Source organism: Notechis scutatus, chromosome 1, assembly GCF_049901735.1.
Source record: "Notechis scutatus isolate UNSWTSFEM ecotype Mainland chromosome 1, rNotScu1.2, whole genome shotgun sequence".
In the NCBI taxonomy this organism is placed as follows: domain Eukaryota; kingdom Metazoa; phylum Chordata; class Lepidosauria; order Squamata; family Elapidae; genus Notechis; species Notechis scutatus.
In genome coordinates, this window is record NC_142009.1 from 281,498,710 (window position 1) to 281,517,415 (window position 18,706).

Below are 18,706 nucleotides of genomic sequence, written 5' to 3' on the forward strand. Positions count from 1 at the left end.
ATTCATGCTCATCTTACATATCATTACTTATTTTATTTACCATTCTAAGCTTTCTATATTAACTTCTCCACATATTTCACTCTTCTTAATTCTATCTTAATTAATCATCTTAATTTGAGTCATTATATTTGTATCTTTTGTCCATTCTTTATTGTCCCTTTGTCTCGTTCCTTATAAAAAAAAGAAATTTCTCCTGAAATCACTAATCAGAGTATGATGCCTTTCTATCTCCCCCTAAATTAATCAAATTAACCTTTAAAATAACGCCCAATACCCAATCCGATTTTGCTTGGTACATTCTATCTAAATAGTACATCCAGAGTAATTAAATACATAGTTAAACAATAAATCTAAATTTTAAAAACAAATACTATAATAGAAATTTTATAATAACATCAATACCATAATCTTATTAAACTCTTTAATTAAAACTCAATATTCTAAACCTCCCATCATATTATTAAATTTTAAAACCAATCATTATTAAACATTTCAACATTTTAATCTCTTATCAACTCTTAAACCATTTAAGTTTTCTATTTCTAATACCATACTACAATATCATCTTATGTACCTTGCAAAATCTTTTTGAAGAAATTATACTTTATCCTTTATCCCTAAAAAGATTCCTTTTTCCCATTTAATTTCAAAACTTTGTAGCTTTTCTCCACCTTTTCCCTTTCTTTCTTCTCCCAACAAACCTTTCTACCCCCCTTCTTCTAGCCTCTGCCTTACTGGCTTCCCTTCTCTGTCGTGTTCCTTTTCCCTTTTGTTTACTATCATTATATTGATTTTGCACCTTATTTTTCCCTTTCTTAAGTGTTTTTTAAATCTTAAGTCCTTTATTTCTCTTCCTTTCACTCTTCCTTCTTTCTTGGTCGAGTTCTGAAATTTAATAAAAATGGCTTCCTCTCCTTCTTCTTCTGCTGTCTTCATCTGTTGTAATGTTTGTTGATAGTTAATAAGCGCCATTTCTAAAAAAAGGAAGGCTTCTTTTCAAACCAGATTTACCATTTTTTTGCTTGTTCATAATCTTTTCTCAGTTCCTCAATAGAAAGAGCCATTATAAATCTTTTCTTTTCCCCTTCTTTCTTCTTACAACAACCAGAATATTCCAAAGAAAAATAAAACAGTCCCAAAGTTATCAATCAGTCCAAACCAAGGCAGAGTTCTCACTTTCTCCTCCTGGGGTAGTATCAATCAAAGAAAAAGAAAGTCCAAATCTGTTTCTTAAAATCTTATTGCAATATATTTTAGTCTTCAAATCCTTAAGGCATCTCCTCCAACAAAGTCTTAGCATACAAATATTTTTTTTTTAGTCCTCTCTCTTCCCACTCATCGCTTAAAGCCAGTTTTCACCTAAAAGAAATAGGTTTCTTAATATCCACTTATTTATTCCGTAGGAAAAGAGGGTAAGCTTTCCTTTCAGCACCACCAAACTGCCGCTTTTTCCTCTTCTAGAAGGTATCATTCAGAAAATCATACTTTTCAGGAATTTTGTTAAATATGTCTTAGAGTCCTAGGAACCAAGAAAAACTTTCTCCTTTGAAAACTTTCTCCACTTCCTCCTGCGCATTCTTACCCGGCTGCCAGCTTCTTTGTGGCGGCCATTACGGACCGCTGCTGCACGTCTTGGGAAAAGGGGTTCTGCTGGCCGGGGAGGGGGTCTGCAACACCCCAAACCCCTCTCTGGATCCCCTACCTTCAGCTGCCCCTGCAGGGCAGCCTAGCTCCTGCACCCGTCCGGATCGGAGCCCCAAAAACGGCTAGCGCAGCAGGATCGCGCAGCTTCGCGAATCCCTGCCGCCGCGGCCGACAAACCGGAAGTCCTCGACTAAACATATATATTCTAGATGCTTTGTGTGCTAGTCTGATTACATATGCACTATATAAAATATGATGATTGCATGCTGTATATTACTATGCCCCCTAGTACTGACATGCACACAGAATGACTTACTGCTTGGAAATATCCCTGCCATCAATGTGACTTGGCATTGAGATAGAATTATATAAATGTATGTTTTTATTAAAGTTTTTAATCTTTTCAAGTTTAAATTAATAATTGTTCCCTTTCTAGTTCTTGCATTTCTGACATGAGAGGGATGATAATATTACTATTATTTGCGGCAGAGGCAACTTTACTACAAGTGCAACTGTAGATGAATTCAACTACATCCAACACAGAACCCCACTAGCTGGTAAAATCCAGTACTGTGGCTCCTACTAGTACTCCTAACATTGTCAATATTACTAAAAATAGTAAAACATATATACTATACCCTTATTTTATTTCAGTGCTGAAATTCCATCCACCCATCTATCCATCCATCTATCCATATCACCTCTCTCTCTCTCTCTCTCTCTCTCTCATCTATCATCATTTTCATCATCATCACCATGACCATCATCATCATATATATGTCTCTATGTCCATCCATCCATCCACCCATCCATCCATCCATCCACCCATCCATCCATCTTCTTAGAATGTAGTACTGCAGGCTACTTCCTGCTGGCTGCTTGTAATTTGACAGTTCAAATCTCACCAGGCTCAGGGTTGACTCAGCCTTCCATCTTTCCTAAGTCAGTAAAATGAGGACCCAGATTGTTGGAAGCAATATGCTGACTCTGTAAACTGCTTAGAGAAGAGTGTAAAGCACTGTGAAGCGCTATATAAGTCTAAGTGCTCTTACTATTAACAAAATAAGACTTCCCCTACACTTTTGAAGTGTAACTCTTAGATGTTATTTGGAATTGTGGCTCTGTGAATAGTTTGCTTTCTGGAACGTGCTTTGGGAGTTCTCACTGCTGCAAAGACATATGCAGACAAAATTGTTTTCTGGAAGAGGAACCAATGTAAGATTTTGCCTGGAAAGGTTCTGTCCTGTGTCACTGGTTCTGTCCTGTGTATATCTTTGAGCCTTTGATTCTGATCCAGTTTTATTCTTAAAAAAAAAGGTAATTTCCAAATAATTCCCTCTATTTTATAAGAAATGTAGAAGTATATAGAAGACCATTTTCCTCCTGGCTTAGAGAAGGAGAAAAAACATTTTATTCACATAAGTCACTTTATCAAACCAAGCAATGTATGCTCAATTTGCAGTTTCTTGTTAAAGGGAAACGGTACCATGATGCCAGAAATAAGATGTTTGCAATGCAGTTTTCCATACTGACCTTTACTATTTTAATCCAGCTGCTCTGCATCATATGTCAATAATCACAGAAGCATTACAAATAACATAATTGGTTGCAATTTGTTTTTAATGATGAGTCTGTTCAGACTGAATCAGGTTATTCTACCTGTTTCTGCTATGGTTGTGTACAAAATTGGTGATTGCTCATTTCAAATGAGCTTAATTTGACACAGCTTGAATGTAATTGTTTTCATTTTCTGCCAAAATAATCCAACAGGCACAGTAAATTTTCTGGAAGCAAACAGAAGAAATGCCCTTATCCCTATGTGTGTGACTATGAGAAACCAGCAAGCTACTCCCAGTTTAAGGTAGCCACCTGAATGTCATCCCCCGTCCCCTGCCCAAAAAGCACAGATTTGCATAATATTTTCCTATACCAAGATAAATCAGAAATGACACCCATATTGATAATTTAAGGCTGATCTACCCGACTTGCTTGCCTCCATGAGTGACTGAGAGCGGGAACATATGATGTTGTCCTATATCCATCTCTCTTTATTTCTTCCCCCATCCCATGGGTTGTAAGGAGTGTTTTTTTGCCTTGTCTTTGGAGCAGTGCTGTCTGATTCACCGTCATTTTTGTTATTGGCAAACTCCTCCATTATAATTAGCTACTATGTGCTGTGGCAGGACTGTTGTCCCTATGTTCATTGTTTGCTGGCCTTCATAAGTTTTTTTTTAAATATTTGTTCGTGGAGCAGTGGAAATCTGGGCTTTTCTTCCCCACTTTCCAAGTTCACTGAGGTAACATTGAGATGGTAACCTTCACTTTCTTTTTAAAACATTCATTGATAGAAGGGTGGAATAGTAAAATGATAGAGCTGTTCCTTAGCCTGTTTTTTCCCCCCAGGTAAAATGACAAGATTTCTCCCACATTTTCCTTCTAGCCCAAGTAACAGCAAAAATGGTAAAACTATTGGATAATAATTCATCAATGCAGGAAGGGGAAGGAAGATAACCTATAGGAAAAGCACAGACAGTAATGTGATATATCTCTGTATAGTTCTAATATGTGTGGTTGGCCCCTGTTTTTTTTTATTGTTTCTCTATTGAACCTTTATTCTTTAAATGTTACACTTTTTAATCTTTAATCTTGACTTTGTCAGGAGATCTTCAGATAAGACAGTTTCAGGTAACGATCTAGTTTTTGACAGACCTTAAAATAGAAGTCTACTCTTAATTTATTTATTTATTTTTTGGATGCATGAGCTTATGTATGTGTTTTTTTAAAAAAAGTTAATGATATGAAGTTTCAGCTTCCTGATTTTCATATCAGTAATTTTGTTGAAGTACTACTGATATGGTTGGTGGGTATTGTTGGTGGTGTCCTATTTACCATTTTATTTTTTCTAATTGTTCAGTCTTATTAGTATGTTTTTTTGTACTCCACTTTGTGATTAAAAGTGAGCTAAACATTTTATGAATAAATTGCAATCTGCCTTTTGTTTCATCCCCTCTTTAAGTTTTTGATAACTGGACATGATTTGTACAATTTATCTTGATAAATCTATGAGAATAAAAATGGTAGATGTCCATCTGAACATGCAGATGGATTCATGCATCAGTGATAGCTTAAAACATGAGTGATTGGCCTCACTAAACCCATGGTTCAAATAGATCGAGAGTCCTAAATGGAAACCTAGAGGTCTTTCAATGACACTTTAGGTATTTATTTATTTATTTATTTGATTTGCCAATTGTTTACAAGATAATAAGTATAAGTGTATACATAGTTGTGAATACATGAAATGGGTACATATAAGAAAAATAAAAGAAGAATAAGAGAAACAATAGGACAGGGACGGTAGGCATGTTGGTGCGCTTATGCACGCCCCCATTTGTGAACATGATGTGCCACTGAGAAAAAGATGATATGCTAAGGAAGTATTTCTCTAGCTCTACCAAAATAAAACATAATATGCTTGCAGAAAAAAGAGAAGCATGTGAATAGGGGACCTTTGAGAAGCAGATACAAGAGGCAAGGCAAAAACTGGAAATGGCAGAACTGGTTGAAGGATGAGGGAAAGCAATGGACTTCTTGGTTCTTGAAGGTAAGTGGTAAAGGATGGAAGAAAGGGGTCAGAAAAAGACCAAGTGGTGGGAGGATAGGAAGAAAGGCTAAACATTGTGCTAGGAAAGAAGACAATGGAAAGTCAATAGCTTTGGGAGCACATAAGAATGTATAGAAGAAAAGATTCAATGATCCATGTTGATTTGGAATGAACTGTTTATATCTGCAGTGCTTCAGTTTAAATCCACCTGAGATAGATGTCAACATTTCTGTATCCTCACCTCCAAGAGAGAATGTGATTTTCTTTTACAGAGTCAAACTACGGAAATGCACATAAGCTTGATATAAAAATCTGCCAAATTAAATTAATGAAGCACATCTGTTATTTGATCATGCAAAGATAATACCCCTACTGGTGCATCGTGGTAAAAAATCTTCAGAACAACTTCTTTTGGTTCACTCCTATTATAGGAGGCTACAATAGACTCCTGTTTAGGAAAAAACAAAGGGCTGGGTTTTTTGTAGGGGTGGGGGAGAAATCGTTAAAAGCAGTCTACATTTCAGTAAAGAATGCAACACTGAAGTATTCACTGCCTTGAAAGACAGCTATTTTTCTTTCAACGTTAAAGTATGAGAGGCCCAAAGAAATAATGTCATGCAATTAGAATGCCTTCCTTCTCCTACTGGATCAGTTATGTGCATTGGAACCCAGCTCCAGTACGAAGTGTTTCCTTAAAAGCCATTCTTCTTAGCTCCATTTATTTCTCAGGGATTTTACTTTTAGATAAGTATGCTTAGACATTTCAGCTCTGGGCAATTTTCTATTGCTTAGTTTTTGCTATGATTTAAAGGCCTTCACGTTTCAGTAACACCTTCTTATTCCCAGCCTCCGTAAAATGAAATTGTTTGGTTGATAAATCAGTTGGCTAATTTTATTCCCCTTGGCGATTGCCCCCTACTCTATCTCCCCTCCCATACTGCATTTTTAATGTTATTTCAAGATGGTATCAATTAGCCTCAGTTATTCTTAAGGCTGAATCCCATAGTTGACACTGAGATCATTTCTTCTATGTTTACAGGCTGGTACATAGTCAATGTGGCTAACCCAACATACAAAGAAAATCAGAAGAAAATGTTTCCCAAAGATCATCGGGCATGGAGTGCATGACTTCTGGTGATCAAATATATAAGAAGGGAAAACAGAACACTATATACCAGGGTAGGTAATCTTTTTTGCAGCCACAGGCCTTTTATTTTTGGATGGAGACACACACACACACACACCATTTTCCAGCAGCTAAAGGTCACAGGAAACAGACATTGTCTGTAAAGACATTGTGATGCTGTACAAGTGAGCAAGGCTTATTTTTCAGGGTGTCATGGAAAATCATTTGATAGGTCAGTTACTATAAGTGGTTAATAAGTTAATTATCTTCGCCAAAACTACTGATCTTGATTGAACTTAAAAAGGCTAATCAGGGCTGATCCGGTTAATAGGTGAATTAGAGACCACCCCAAAATCTCAAGATTGCAATCTGCATTGGGAAGTATGAAACAGATTTCAGAAGAAAGAAATGGCAAATAGTGAGTGCTGTTCGGAGTTGCTTGTGGTGAGATAAGGAATTATATAAATTATATAAATGTGATTAATAACAATAAATAAACAAATAAATAAAATTTCTGTGCTACATAGGCTTAATTTGAAATACTGTATCTAAAAGTTTAATAAATGTTATTTCAATAGATATGGGGTGTCAAATTGGATTTATTTGAGGGCCAGATCATCATTGTAGTTCTCTGTGGGCTGGCAGGGGGGAGGGGGTAGGAAGTACGAGGGGAGAGATGGAACGGACACCTTCTGCAGCATCCTGCTGGCCAAAATGGGCTCATTTTTCACTAGAAGAGTATTACTGGAGACCAACGAGTCCAAAAATGGGCCTTGCACAGCCCATTTTTGACTAGCAGACTGCTGCTGGAGGCTGAGGAGGCCAAAAAAGGGCTGTGGGGAGGCCGAGGAGGCCAAAAAAGGGCTGTGAAGCAGAGGCACTGCAGGCCAGTCCTTTGATATTTCCAGGCCGGCCCCATGGGCTAGATTTAAGCACCCCATGTGCTGGATCTGACCTGTGGGCCTTGAGTTTGACACCTCTGCAATAGATGGAAATTTCTGAAAAATTACATCATGATATTATTTATTTAAATAAATGGACACATAAATGGGACAATACTATGTTCAAGTTTTGATTTGATAAATTTATGCAATTGGCCTTGAGAGAGGAGGGAAAATACCTCCTTTGTTTCTTTGTTCCCCTCTCAAGTCCAACAACTCTGAATGGTGCAACCCAGGCAGCAAGGATTTGGTGTCTCTGAAAGCTGCAAAAGAAAGAATTTATGAATTTCTTATTTATTTATCAAATTTATTTATCAGTAGCTAAAGGTTGTAAGGAAGGACTTGAAAGGTGGGCAAAAATGCCAAACCCAGTCTAAACAGTTAACTATGCAAGCAATCATAATAATTACTGCTTTTCTGTCCACAGGACATAGAAAGGTAGATATGTACACAGTACAGTGGCAACTGAAATAAAGGATTACTATTTTTAAAAAATAATTGAGTAACCAAATATATTAGGGAAGAACTATCATCCATGTTGCATTTTCCATATTGTTTTCTTGGCATTACTTAGTACCTTGTCAAAACACTCTAGGTCAATAGCTCCCAACCTTTTGACATCATGGACTGTGTGTTTGTGTGTGTGTGTGGGGGGGGGCATTCCTGCTCTAGATCATAGTTTCAACATCTGCTTTTCTTCCATCTAATGTAGAACCTGTTAGTTTACAACATTCAGTTCTTTAAGTTGTACATCATTGATAGAAATCCTTTCTTATAGGCCATAGAAATGTATTAAGAAGGCATCCAAAATCTTTCCTGAAAGATGCTTGTTATATAGCATAGAGGAGTTACTTTTGAAAGGCAGAGTATTCTTACACTGCACATCTAGATTTATTTCTTAGTATTTGGAGTGGTGGGTTATTTAGCAAGATTGGGGGGAATCTGTTGTATATAGACATTTGCATACTCGTAATACTACGTTCCGATTGGACAATCACTACCGCCTAGCGATTGGTGGTTAACAACAATTTATGATTGGCCGCCCAAACGGCGGGAGGTTTAAAATCATGCCATTGGTTGCGAGCCACGAGCAGCCTCTATAAAAGAGGCTGCCGCGGCTCGAGTTTAGTTGAAGTTACTGACAGTTAAATAAAGAGCTGAACTCAACTCCGGTCTCGAGTCTATCTTGTTCTGGCGATAGAACAGAATCTGTTTTCTAAAAGGTTACATAGTTTGTAATTGGATTACAGGGAATGTTGTTGCTCTATTTACATGAAACTAGATCTTTCAGAAGACACAAAGCCTTTTTTCAATTGATGATGATGATTTGGGCAATTGGGTAAAGCATGGAAGGAAACAATTGAACAACTGCTGCTCTTGTCTCATTGCATAATAGAAATAGCAATAGCATATTCTGCTTCACAGTGCTTTACAGCTCTTTCTAAGCAGATTACAAAGTCAACATATTGCCCTCAATAATTTGGGTCCTCATTTCACCCACCTCAAAAGGATAGAAGGCTGAGTCAACCTTGAGCCTGGTGAGATTTGAACCGCCAAATTGCAGTCAGCTGGCAGTCAGCAGAAGTAGCCTGAAGTACTGCACTCTAACCACTGCATCAGTTATGTTTCATAATGTTTTATATCCATCCATTTTTCTTCTAAGCCACACTATCGAGATTTATTGTATTGTATACATATTATATTTGAAATTCTTTTTCAGTATAATGTTTCAGCAAACTTATGATTTTGAGAATCTCACAGACAGTAGCACCTTGCCCTCCTAAAGTCTTAGGAGAAGATTGTCAGTCTCAGAATTTAAAAACAGACGAACGAACCAGACCAAAACACCAAGACCAGTAGAGCATTAATACATTTTCCCATGGATAATTTTGATACTTATGTTCCAAATGTGATCCTTTTACTACACTGATGGTTAATACTACAATACTTTAATGGTTAAATAACTGAAATCTCTAGTGACATGCCATTAGGGACCAGGGGAAATATAGGCCATTAAATAGGAACAACAACAATCCTGTTGCTGTTTTTGGTATAGAAATTGTTTTTTCTTCTTCTACGCCTGTTGATCTTAAGCAGCTTTTTCCATTCTGGTAATGTCAAACTCCTTTGCAAATCCAGTATCAAAATGCTGGCCATATTGATTGGCAATTATAGGGGCTGAAGGACAATAATTCTGTATGGTGCCATGTTGGGGAAAGTGTGAGCTCCAATGTGGCAGTATAAGTCTGGAACTAGGAAGACTTACTGTGATGGAATGTAGTGGATTCCCAGGAAGGAGGGGTGCTTCAGAGGAGGAAGAGGTGACTCAGTTCTGATATTATATGACAGAAGATAAAGACAGACTTTCCTTAATAGTTCACGGAGTGCATTATAATGGACATAGTAGAGTGCTCAGTCTGGCAAGATTTTCTCTATAGGTATAAAACAACAGGAGTAGGGGGTGGGGGATCCTCCACTTGGAAAAATCATCATGTGTAATTCTTGGTATTGAGCCTGACACCCAGGTTCAAATCCATACTCAGTCAAAGAACCTAACTGGATGAATTTGCACTAGCTGCTATCTCTCAATCCAATTTATCTGTCACAATTATGGTGAAGCTAAAACTGGTAGTGGAAGAATAGCTCCCCTGAAGAACCAGGAAATTATATGTCTTTCAGCTCAACATTTGTTCTGGGAAAGACAATTGGAGTTGCTTTTAAAGATAAAATAACCCAGCATTTAGAGACATAGGCCTTCTTCAAGGATACCCAGCATGGTTTCACTAAAGGAAGGTCCTGTCTAATTAATATATTTGACTTTTTGTGGGTATAGACAACATGTTGATAAGGGTGTGCCAGTAAACATTATCTACTTAGATTTTCAAAAAAAGTTGGATCAATTCATTTAAGTTATGGGAATCACCATAACTTAAATGAATTAAATGAATCCTGATGGCAATCTGTTGGGAGACTAAGGCCTTCATTGAAACTGATGAGTGAGAACTGACTGCTAGACTGTATTGGCCAATGGTCCAATGCATTAGGGCATTGCTTATGTTTTTATGTTCTTAGGTATTAGATACACTGCATTGAGCTCCTTAAGGAAATGAATTTTAAAAGAAGTCTTGATAGATCAAAGTAGTTTGGTCCTAGAATGGATTTTTACTGTTAATTCTGTAAGCCAAATGTAAACCCAGTTTGATTTGAAACCAAGAAAGTTGTTCTTTATCAGGACAGCCCATTAATGTTTCTCACTCATTTTTGTACATATTGAATTGATTCATATGCTATGTTAGGACCCATTTATGATATTTAAAACCCTGAATTGCTTATGGCTAGGCATTTTGAAACATTTTTTCAAATATGTACTTGCATACTATTGATATGATTGATACATTTAATTATATTTAATCAAACTAGGAAGAAGTCTTTGTAATGGCTTCGCCTAGGTTCTGGGATTACCTTTCATGGAAGACCCATCTCAAAAGTTTAGTATATGTTTTGTTTTAAAAAGTTCAACAAACTCCCCATTTTAATACTTATAATATTTTAATTGTTACTACACTGAGTTCTGCTGCCGTTGATTCTTTTTGAAAAATCTTGCACTATAAATCCAGGGAGAAAGGTTAATTGCTCAGTTAGGGATCTTGCACTATAAATCCAGGGAGAAAGGTTAATTGCTCAGTTATGGATTTGCAATGCAACCATCTACAACTGCTTGGTGAGAAGGTATATTAGAATCACAGAAAGGACATTACAAGTCATCTAATCCAAAGTTCTGTATAATTTTTAACAGAAAGATGAGCATTGTCGTGGTTGGAATGGATTTGAGATCTATTGCTGATCTGTCAGTTTTGTTCCACAACAATTTTTTTCTGATAAGTAAACAGTGGTTCAGTTATTCATAGTGCTTGTGTACGATAGAATGAAGTGCTTCTGTCTTTGGAATCTTATTAGAAGTATAGTTGTAGGATGAATGTAATGAAAAAACAGAACATGAATGAGAGTTACTGCAGTTGCCTGGCATTCTTCTTTTAATGCCATATAATGGATACCTACACTTGAGACACTTTATGAGTCTAAGAGTTAAAGTAAGATTCTCATGAAACACCCATAAGTCATTAGACTATATACAACAATCTAACTGGATGGGAAATAGTCAAATGTCTATGGAGATTCTCATTCATCAAAGTCATGGTTGTCCTAAAGGTGCTTGAAGACATTTCACTTCTCATCCAAGAAGCTTCTTCAGAACTGAAGAGAGCTTCTTGGGTGACAATTGAAGAAACATCTTGGATGAGAAGTGAAATGTCTTTAAGCAAAAACAAAGAAAGTCCAGTTGCCTTTTGAAAAAGCACCTATGGAAAATAGCCAAGTTCTTTTAATCAAGACTGGGAAAATTCACTCTTTATTTATATATTGACCAATCAAGTATTTATAAGTGTAATAAAAATGGAAGCTATATAGAATAAGTCAAATTAAAATCAAAGCACATTCTGATATAATGACACATAATATAATGACACATAATATAATGATATATAATGACATATAATATAGTGACATATAATATAATGACATATAGTATAATATAATGACATATAATGACATATAAGAGTGGTGGCTAATTTTTTTTGGCTCCTGTGCCAAAAATTGTGTGCCCCCCCAACCCCCTGCACATGCATGCATGATCCCCCCCTGCTGCCCCCTTACCTGCACTGTGCCTCCCAGCTGCTTTTTGGCCTGTTTGAAGCCTTTTTTGGCCTGCCAGAGGCTTGAAGGAAGCCTCTGCAGCCTTTGCAGGCCGAAAAATAGGCCCGTTTTATCACTTCTTGTATTTCCGGAAATACTGGAAGTGATGAAACAGGCCTATTTTTTTTGGCCTGCAAAGACTGCAGAGGCTTCCCTCAAGCCTCTGGCAGGCCGAAAAATGCCTCAAACAGGCTGAAAAGCAGCTGGAAAGTGCGCACAATGAGGTATGTTTACCTGGGGCTCACATGCCTGCACAAATGGTGTGCCATAGATTCACCATCACAGACATATAATATAATATAATAATCAGTTATATGTATTGTTGCATCAAGTCTGATTCTATAGAAGAATATGGAAAAGTTAAGTGAACACATGAAGAAATTGTCTTATTTTACTATTTTACATGCAAAGAGCACTAGTTTGAGCTGACGTGGGGAAATTTCATAATATTCAAACTTGTATGTGGCTTAATATATTTTCCCAATTTATTTATTAACTTGTCCAATTATCAAAAAAGATACATTTCTTTTGTAACTTTTTATTGGAATACAATAAATATTTATTTTAAATATAAACATCCCAAGTTCATACTGATCTGATTTCTTTTTTTGTCCATGCTATGTAGAAAAATTAATTTGTTATCTGTAACATGCATCATTCCTTGGTAATTTCTAGAACTTATGAATAAAGATTTTAAAGGACTTTTCCCCCCATCTGAGCATTATTTCTCAATTTCCCTCAAAAGGTTTAAAAATAAATCTAACGTTAAGAATAGCCACCTGTACAAGAAAGTGGATGAGTTGTGTAAATTCACAGATAATCATTTGAAGACCTCCAATAAGTAACCAATTCTTCATTTCAATCTATACCAATTACTTATTGCCCTGGAAGTAGGTGCAGATTATTACATAGCCAATACAAGGAGGGCTGCTCTACTAAATGCTGCACTCAATATTTTGTGGCATTCAATAAAAGCAGCTGCTCTGAAAAATTCTTGGAAGTGAATATGTCTGAGTGCTACCCATAAGGTTATTTTGAATGCTGTTTGGACAGGACTCTTGCATTGGTTGATAGTCAAACAACAGAGTATTAACAAGTCTTTTAGAGACCAACTGTGAAGTAAAGGTGGCAAACTCATTACTATTATAGCTCTTATACAAGGAGATGGTCCATGAGCCATTGTGTCATTGTTTCACTTATGTCATTGAGATATTTACTCACCTAAATACATCAATTGAATGATCATGGACATATGCACAAAAGACCAGAAGGTGCAGGAGCAATCTTCAACTACTTGCCAGCTTTCCCATTAACTTTGCTTATGAGAAACTTTCAGGGAGAAAGTAAATGGGAAAGTTGGCAGGGAAGGTCAGAAGTTACTGGGTAAGTTTCCCCCACTTCTGCAACCTCTCTCAGCCCCTCTGCACACTCATGCCACACTGGTCACACAAGTACCCTTGCACACCTTTTCTGACCCATACAACACTTTTGCACACCTCTCTGACCCACATGGGATCTCCATGTTCCTTTCTTGACCTGCATGGTACTCTCCACCCACTTGCACTACATTCTTGTGCACCCTTCCTGACTTTCACCTCACCTCTTGGTCACCCTCATTGCACTCTGACACATCCACCCTGTCTTATGCCACTTGGGCACCCTCTTGCACTTTCATACCCATTCCCTTAACTTTTCACACTTTTCAGGAACCCATTCACTCCCTCTACACCTGGCAACAGCCACTTATCTACCTGCTCATCTTCGACTTCCAACTTCCTACTGGCTTCCCCACCAATTATGCTGACATAGCTGTCAATCTGACATAGCTGCCAAATTTCTCATTGACTTCCCCATTGATGACAGCATGGTAGCAGCTTTTCCATGTTTAAAACCCATGGGAGCATTCCCTAAGTTAGACCATTCGAGGTACATTCATTCAAAAATTGTTGCTCTATTTTATTCCATTGAATGTTACAAGCAAATAGACACAAGAATTTTAGTAATATATAAATAAGAATGAGAGCAAATAGTTCTGCTCTCATTTTTCCAATGGTTTTCTCATGTATTATTATTGGAAAGTTTAAAGTAGATAAAATGTTTTATGATTTAAACAATGCAGGACTGAGTTTGAAATAGAATTATATACAAATGATGAACATGTTATTACTAAAATATATAAACTTCTCTTAAAATTATGACATAGAAGAAGAATGTAACATAATGTATGATAAATTGATTATATATTTTGGTTACAATATACAAATGGATCAGTGGGAAAAATGTGTAGTTGAAAGGACTGAAAATCACTTTATGTTGTACCTTTAAGTAATGTTTTAATAAAATGATGTATCATATTTGTTACAAGAGAAATTGTCTAGAAAGTATCAAGGTACTTTGAATTTTTGCTGGAAATGTGAACAATATGAAGGGACTTTTATTATATATGATGGACATGGAAAAAATTGAATAAAAGTAAATATACACTGCTCAAAAAAATAAAGGGAACACTTAAACAATACAATGTAACTCCAAGTCAATCACACTTCTGTGAAATCAAACTGTCCATTTAGGTAGCAACACTGATTGACAATCAATTTCACATACTGTTGTGCAAATGGAATAGACAACAGGTAGAAAGCATAGGCAGTTAGCAAGACATCCCCAATAAAGGAGTGGTTCTGCAGGTGGTGACCACAGACCACTTCTCAGTTCCTATGCTTTCAGGCTGATGGTTTGGTCACTGTTGAATGCTGATGGTGCTTTCACTCTAGTGGTAGCATGAGACAGAGTCTACAACCCACACAAGTGGCTCAGGTAGTGCAGCTCATCCAGGATGGCACATCAATGTGAGCGGTGGCAAAAAGGTTTGCTGTGTCTGTCAGCGTAGTGTCCAGAGCATGGAGGCGCTACTAGGAGACAGGCCAGTACATCAGGAGACATGGAGGAGGCCGTAGGAGGGCAACAACCCAGCATCAGGACCGCTACCTCCGCCTTTGTGCAAGGAGGGACAGAAGGAGCATTGCCAGAGCCTTGCAAAATGACCTCCAGCGGGCCACAAATGTGCATGTGGCTGCTCAAATTGTCAGAAACAGACTCCATGAGGGTGGTATGAGGGCCCGTCATCCACAGGTGGGGGTTGTTGTTACAGCCCAACACCGTGCAGGACATTTGGCATTTGCCAGAGAACACCAAGATTGGCAAATTCGCCACTGGCGCCCTGTGCTCTTCACAGATGAAAGCAGATTCACACTGAGCACATGTGACAGACGTGACAGGGTCTGGAGACGCCGTGGAGAACATTCTGCTGCCTGCAACATTCTCCAGCATGACTGGTTTGGCAGTGGGTCAGTAACGGTGTGGGGTGGCATTTCTTTAGGGGGCTGCACAATGTGCTCGCCAGAGGTAGCCTGACTGCCATTAGGTACCAAGATGAAATCCTCAGACCCCTTGTGAGACCACATGCTGGTGCAGTTAGCCCTGGGTTCCTCCTAATGCAAGACAATGCTAGACCTCATGTGGCTGGAGTGTGTCAGCAGTTCCTGCAAGATGAAGGCATTGATGCTATGGACTGGCCCACCCATTCCCCAGACCTGAATCCAATTGAGCACATCTGGGAAATCATGTCTCGCTCCATCCACCAATGCCATGTTGCACCACAGACTGTCCAGGAGTTGGGGAATGCTTTAGTCCAGGTGTGGGAGGAGATCCCTCAGGAGACCATCCACCACCTCATCAGGAGCATGCCCAGGCATTGTAGGGAGGTCATACAGGCACGTGGAGGCCACACACACAACTGAGCCTCATTTTGACTTGTTTTAAGGACATTACATCAAAGTTGGATCAGCCTGTAGTGTTTTTTTCCACTTTAATTTTGAGTGTAACTCCAAATCCAGACCTCCATGGGTTGCTAAATTTGATTTCCATTGATAATTTTTGTGTGATTTTGTTGTCAGCACATTCAACTATGTAATGAACGAAGTATTTAATAAGAATATTTCATTCATTCAGGTCTAGGATGTCTTATTTTTGTGTTACCTTTATTTTTTTGATCAGTGTATTAGTTCAGAAGATTTTAAATATTAATATATAATTTAAACCAGGGACTTTTCTTTTGGGTTAAATGGACTTGCAGTTAAAAAAAGCCATTTTTATACATGACAACTGTGGCAAGATTATTTTATGCTCAAAAGTGCAAAATGTTCAACACTATCCACTATGCAGAAATGATTAGTAAAGTTGATGGACCTTGCAGAGATAATGAAACTGATTTTCCTGATTAGATAAAACATAATACCTATATTTATAGACAACTAGAAACATAGATTTTTTTGCATGAAAGAGGAAGAAATGCACTTATAACTTGCGGTTTAAGAATGGCTAACAGAAGAAATTGAAAATTGTTTTTATAATCATAGAGTAAGGGATAACTTTGTAATTACTTTTTCTGCCAAAGAAATTAGGAACTTCTGTTTCTTTTCATCATTTTTTTGTGCTTTTATCTTTTCTCTCTCTTTTTTTCTTTGTTTTCATTACTGTGTATTAGTTTGTGTTAATTTTTATGTTATCTTTAAACCTTACAATAAATTTATATCTACCTACCTACCTACCTACCTACCTATCTACCTATATCTATCTATCTATCACCTATCTATATCTATCTATCTATCATCATCTATAATCATGATGGTAAGCTCTAAAGGATAAATTGAAAATGTATATAGTGTAGCAGCTGATAGAAGAGGAAATAAATAGCATTGTCCACTATATTAATCATCTACACCAACTGATAGATCCAGGATTCTAGAAAAGTAGAAACTGTTGTCCGTCTTAAATATCTTATTAGGTTTGGCTCACACAGCAATGAATGGCTTAGTCTTTCTGGAGTGGAGATGCTGTGTTAGAAGTCAGGAAAGGCAATGGCATTCCTCAAATCAGGAATGGCATTGCCCGACAGATGGGAGGAATTTAAGATTTACATATTGAAAACGTTTGATGTTGGTTAGTTACATATAATGGAAATGAATTTTCTATCTATATGATTCTTCCCTAAAAGATATCAAAATGTAAGATGTTTATTCCATACAAATTATGGGCAGAGGTCAGCAACTAATTGTCTGGTATTTAAAATAGAAGGAATGTTCATTCTGTTTTAGAATTATCAGAAGAAAGAAACAAACTTGGTTAAATTATAGTATTGACAAAAGATTATTGAACAATATTATTAATTATTTGTTTAAGAATTTGGGATAATTATTTTTGCTTTGCACAGGTCACCTGCAGGAAGCGAGGGGAGCCGAATGTCAACTCATAAAGCATCCCTGGCCTGCTCTTGAGTTGCCATAGGCAAGGGGGATGGGAAAATGAATTTGCAGCTGAGGCAAGGCAGCATGGCACACAAAGCAAAAGCACATTGCAGCCATATCTCTGACAAGGCCATCTCTGGGGTTAACACACAGTGGCTGGAGAAGAGTGATATCTACAACTCACAAAATTGCTTCATTGGAGAATGTGACTGATTACACAACTTGGGGGGAGGGGGAAAACAGGGTTAGAGCTGGACCATAAATTATGTGGGATCAGAGTTGGCTTTACTTGGAATGTGCTGACATAAAGCTCCTAATAAATAACTGGATTTGTTTTGAAGCTTGGCTCAAGGCTCATGATTTAATTAGGGAATTGGTCCTGACAATAACACTATCAGCATTTTGCAAGCTAACATTTAAATTTTTGTTGTAACCACTGGCTACTGTAGCATTTTGTCTATCAGGTCTTATCTAAGCTATTGTTACATCCACGTAAGGAGATTCTTGACAATTTCTGCAGAAAATGAATACAGGTAGTCCTCAACATATGATGACTATTGGGACCAGAACGTACATTGTTAAGTGATGCTGCCATTAAAACGAGCCATTTGCCTTTTCCTTTTTTCCCCTTTCGGCACCCGAGACACGCAACCACCGCCATGGGACACCAGCAGCTCTACTGGAGCCATCCCAGGAAGTTTGGGCAGGGATCGTGATCCTGCCGTGTGTGCTCCAACCGGCACGGACTGATCCGCAAGTACAGCCTCAACATGTGTCGCCAGTGCTTCCGCCAGTATGCCAAAGACATCGGCTTCATTAAGTTGGATTAAATACTTGTCTACAGAAGTGGTTTGAGGCGACTGGCAAGCTGGAATATGTGGCTGGATGAACTGTTCTTGCTATCCTTACCGTTGTGGAGAGTTGTCCACCCTGACTCTCAAATATTTCTGTTTGTTAATGCTGATGTGTTAATTATGTGACAGTCATATTTAACACAGTTTGATAATTGACAAATAAAAATAAATAAATAAATAAATAAAATAAATCTGAAGCCTGTTTGGTTTCCTTTGATTGTTTAATAAAAATCAGTCATCCTCAAATGTAAAAAAAAATAATGAGTCACCACATTAGTGTGCCCAATTTTGCAACCTTTGTAAATGTGAGCTGGTTGCCAAGTACCTGGATTACAATCACTCAACCCCAGGAATGGGGGACTGATCGTAAGTCACTTTTTTCACCATTATATTAACTTTGAATGGTTGCTCAATGAATGGTTGCAAGTAAAGGACTACCTGTAATGAAACCACATTTAAGGCTTCTTAATTTTAACTGGACC

The 18,706-nt window shown here is 37.5% G+C and overlaps 1 pseudogene; it reads left to right on the forward strand.

The window, feature by feature from the left end:
* The first annotated feature begins 18,001 nt into the window (after window positions 1-18,001).
* On the forward strand, window positions 18,002-18,485 carry LOC113410110 (small ribosomal subunit protein uS14 pseudogene; annotated as a pseudogene).
* The last annotated feature ends 221 nt before the right edge of the window (window positions 18,486-18,706 follow it).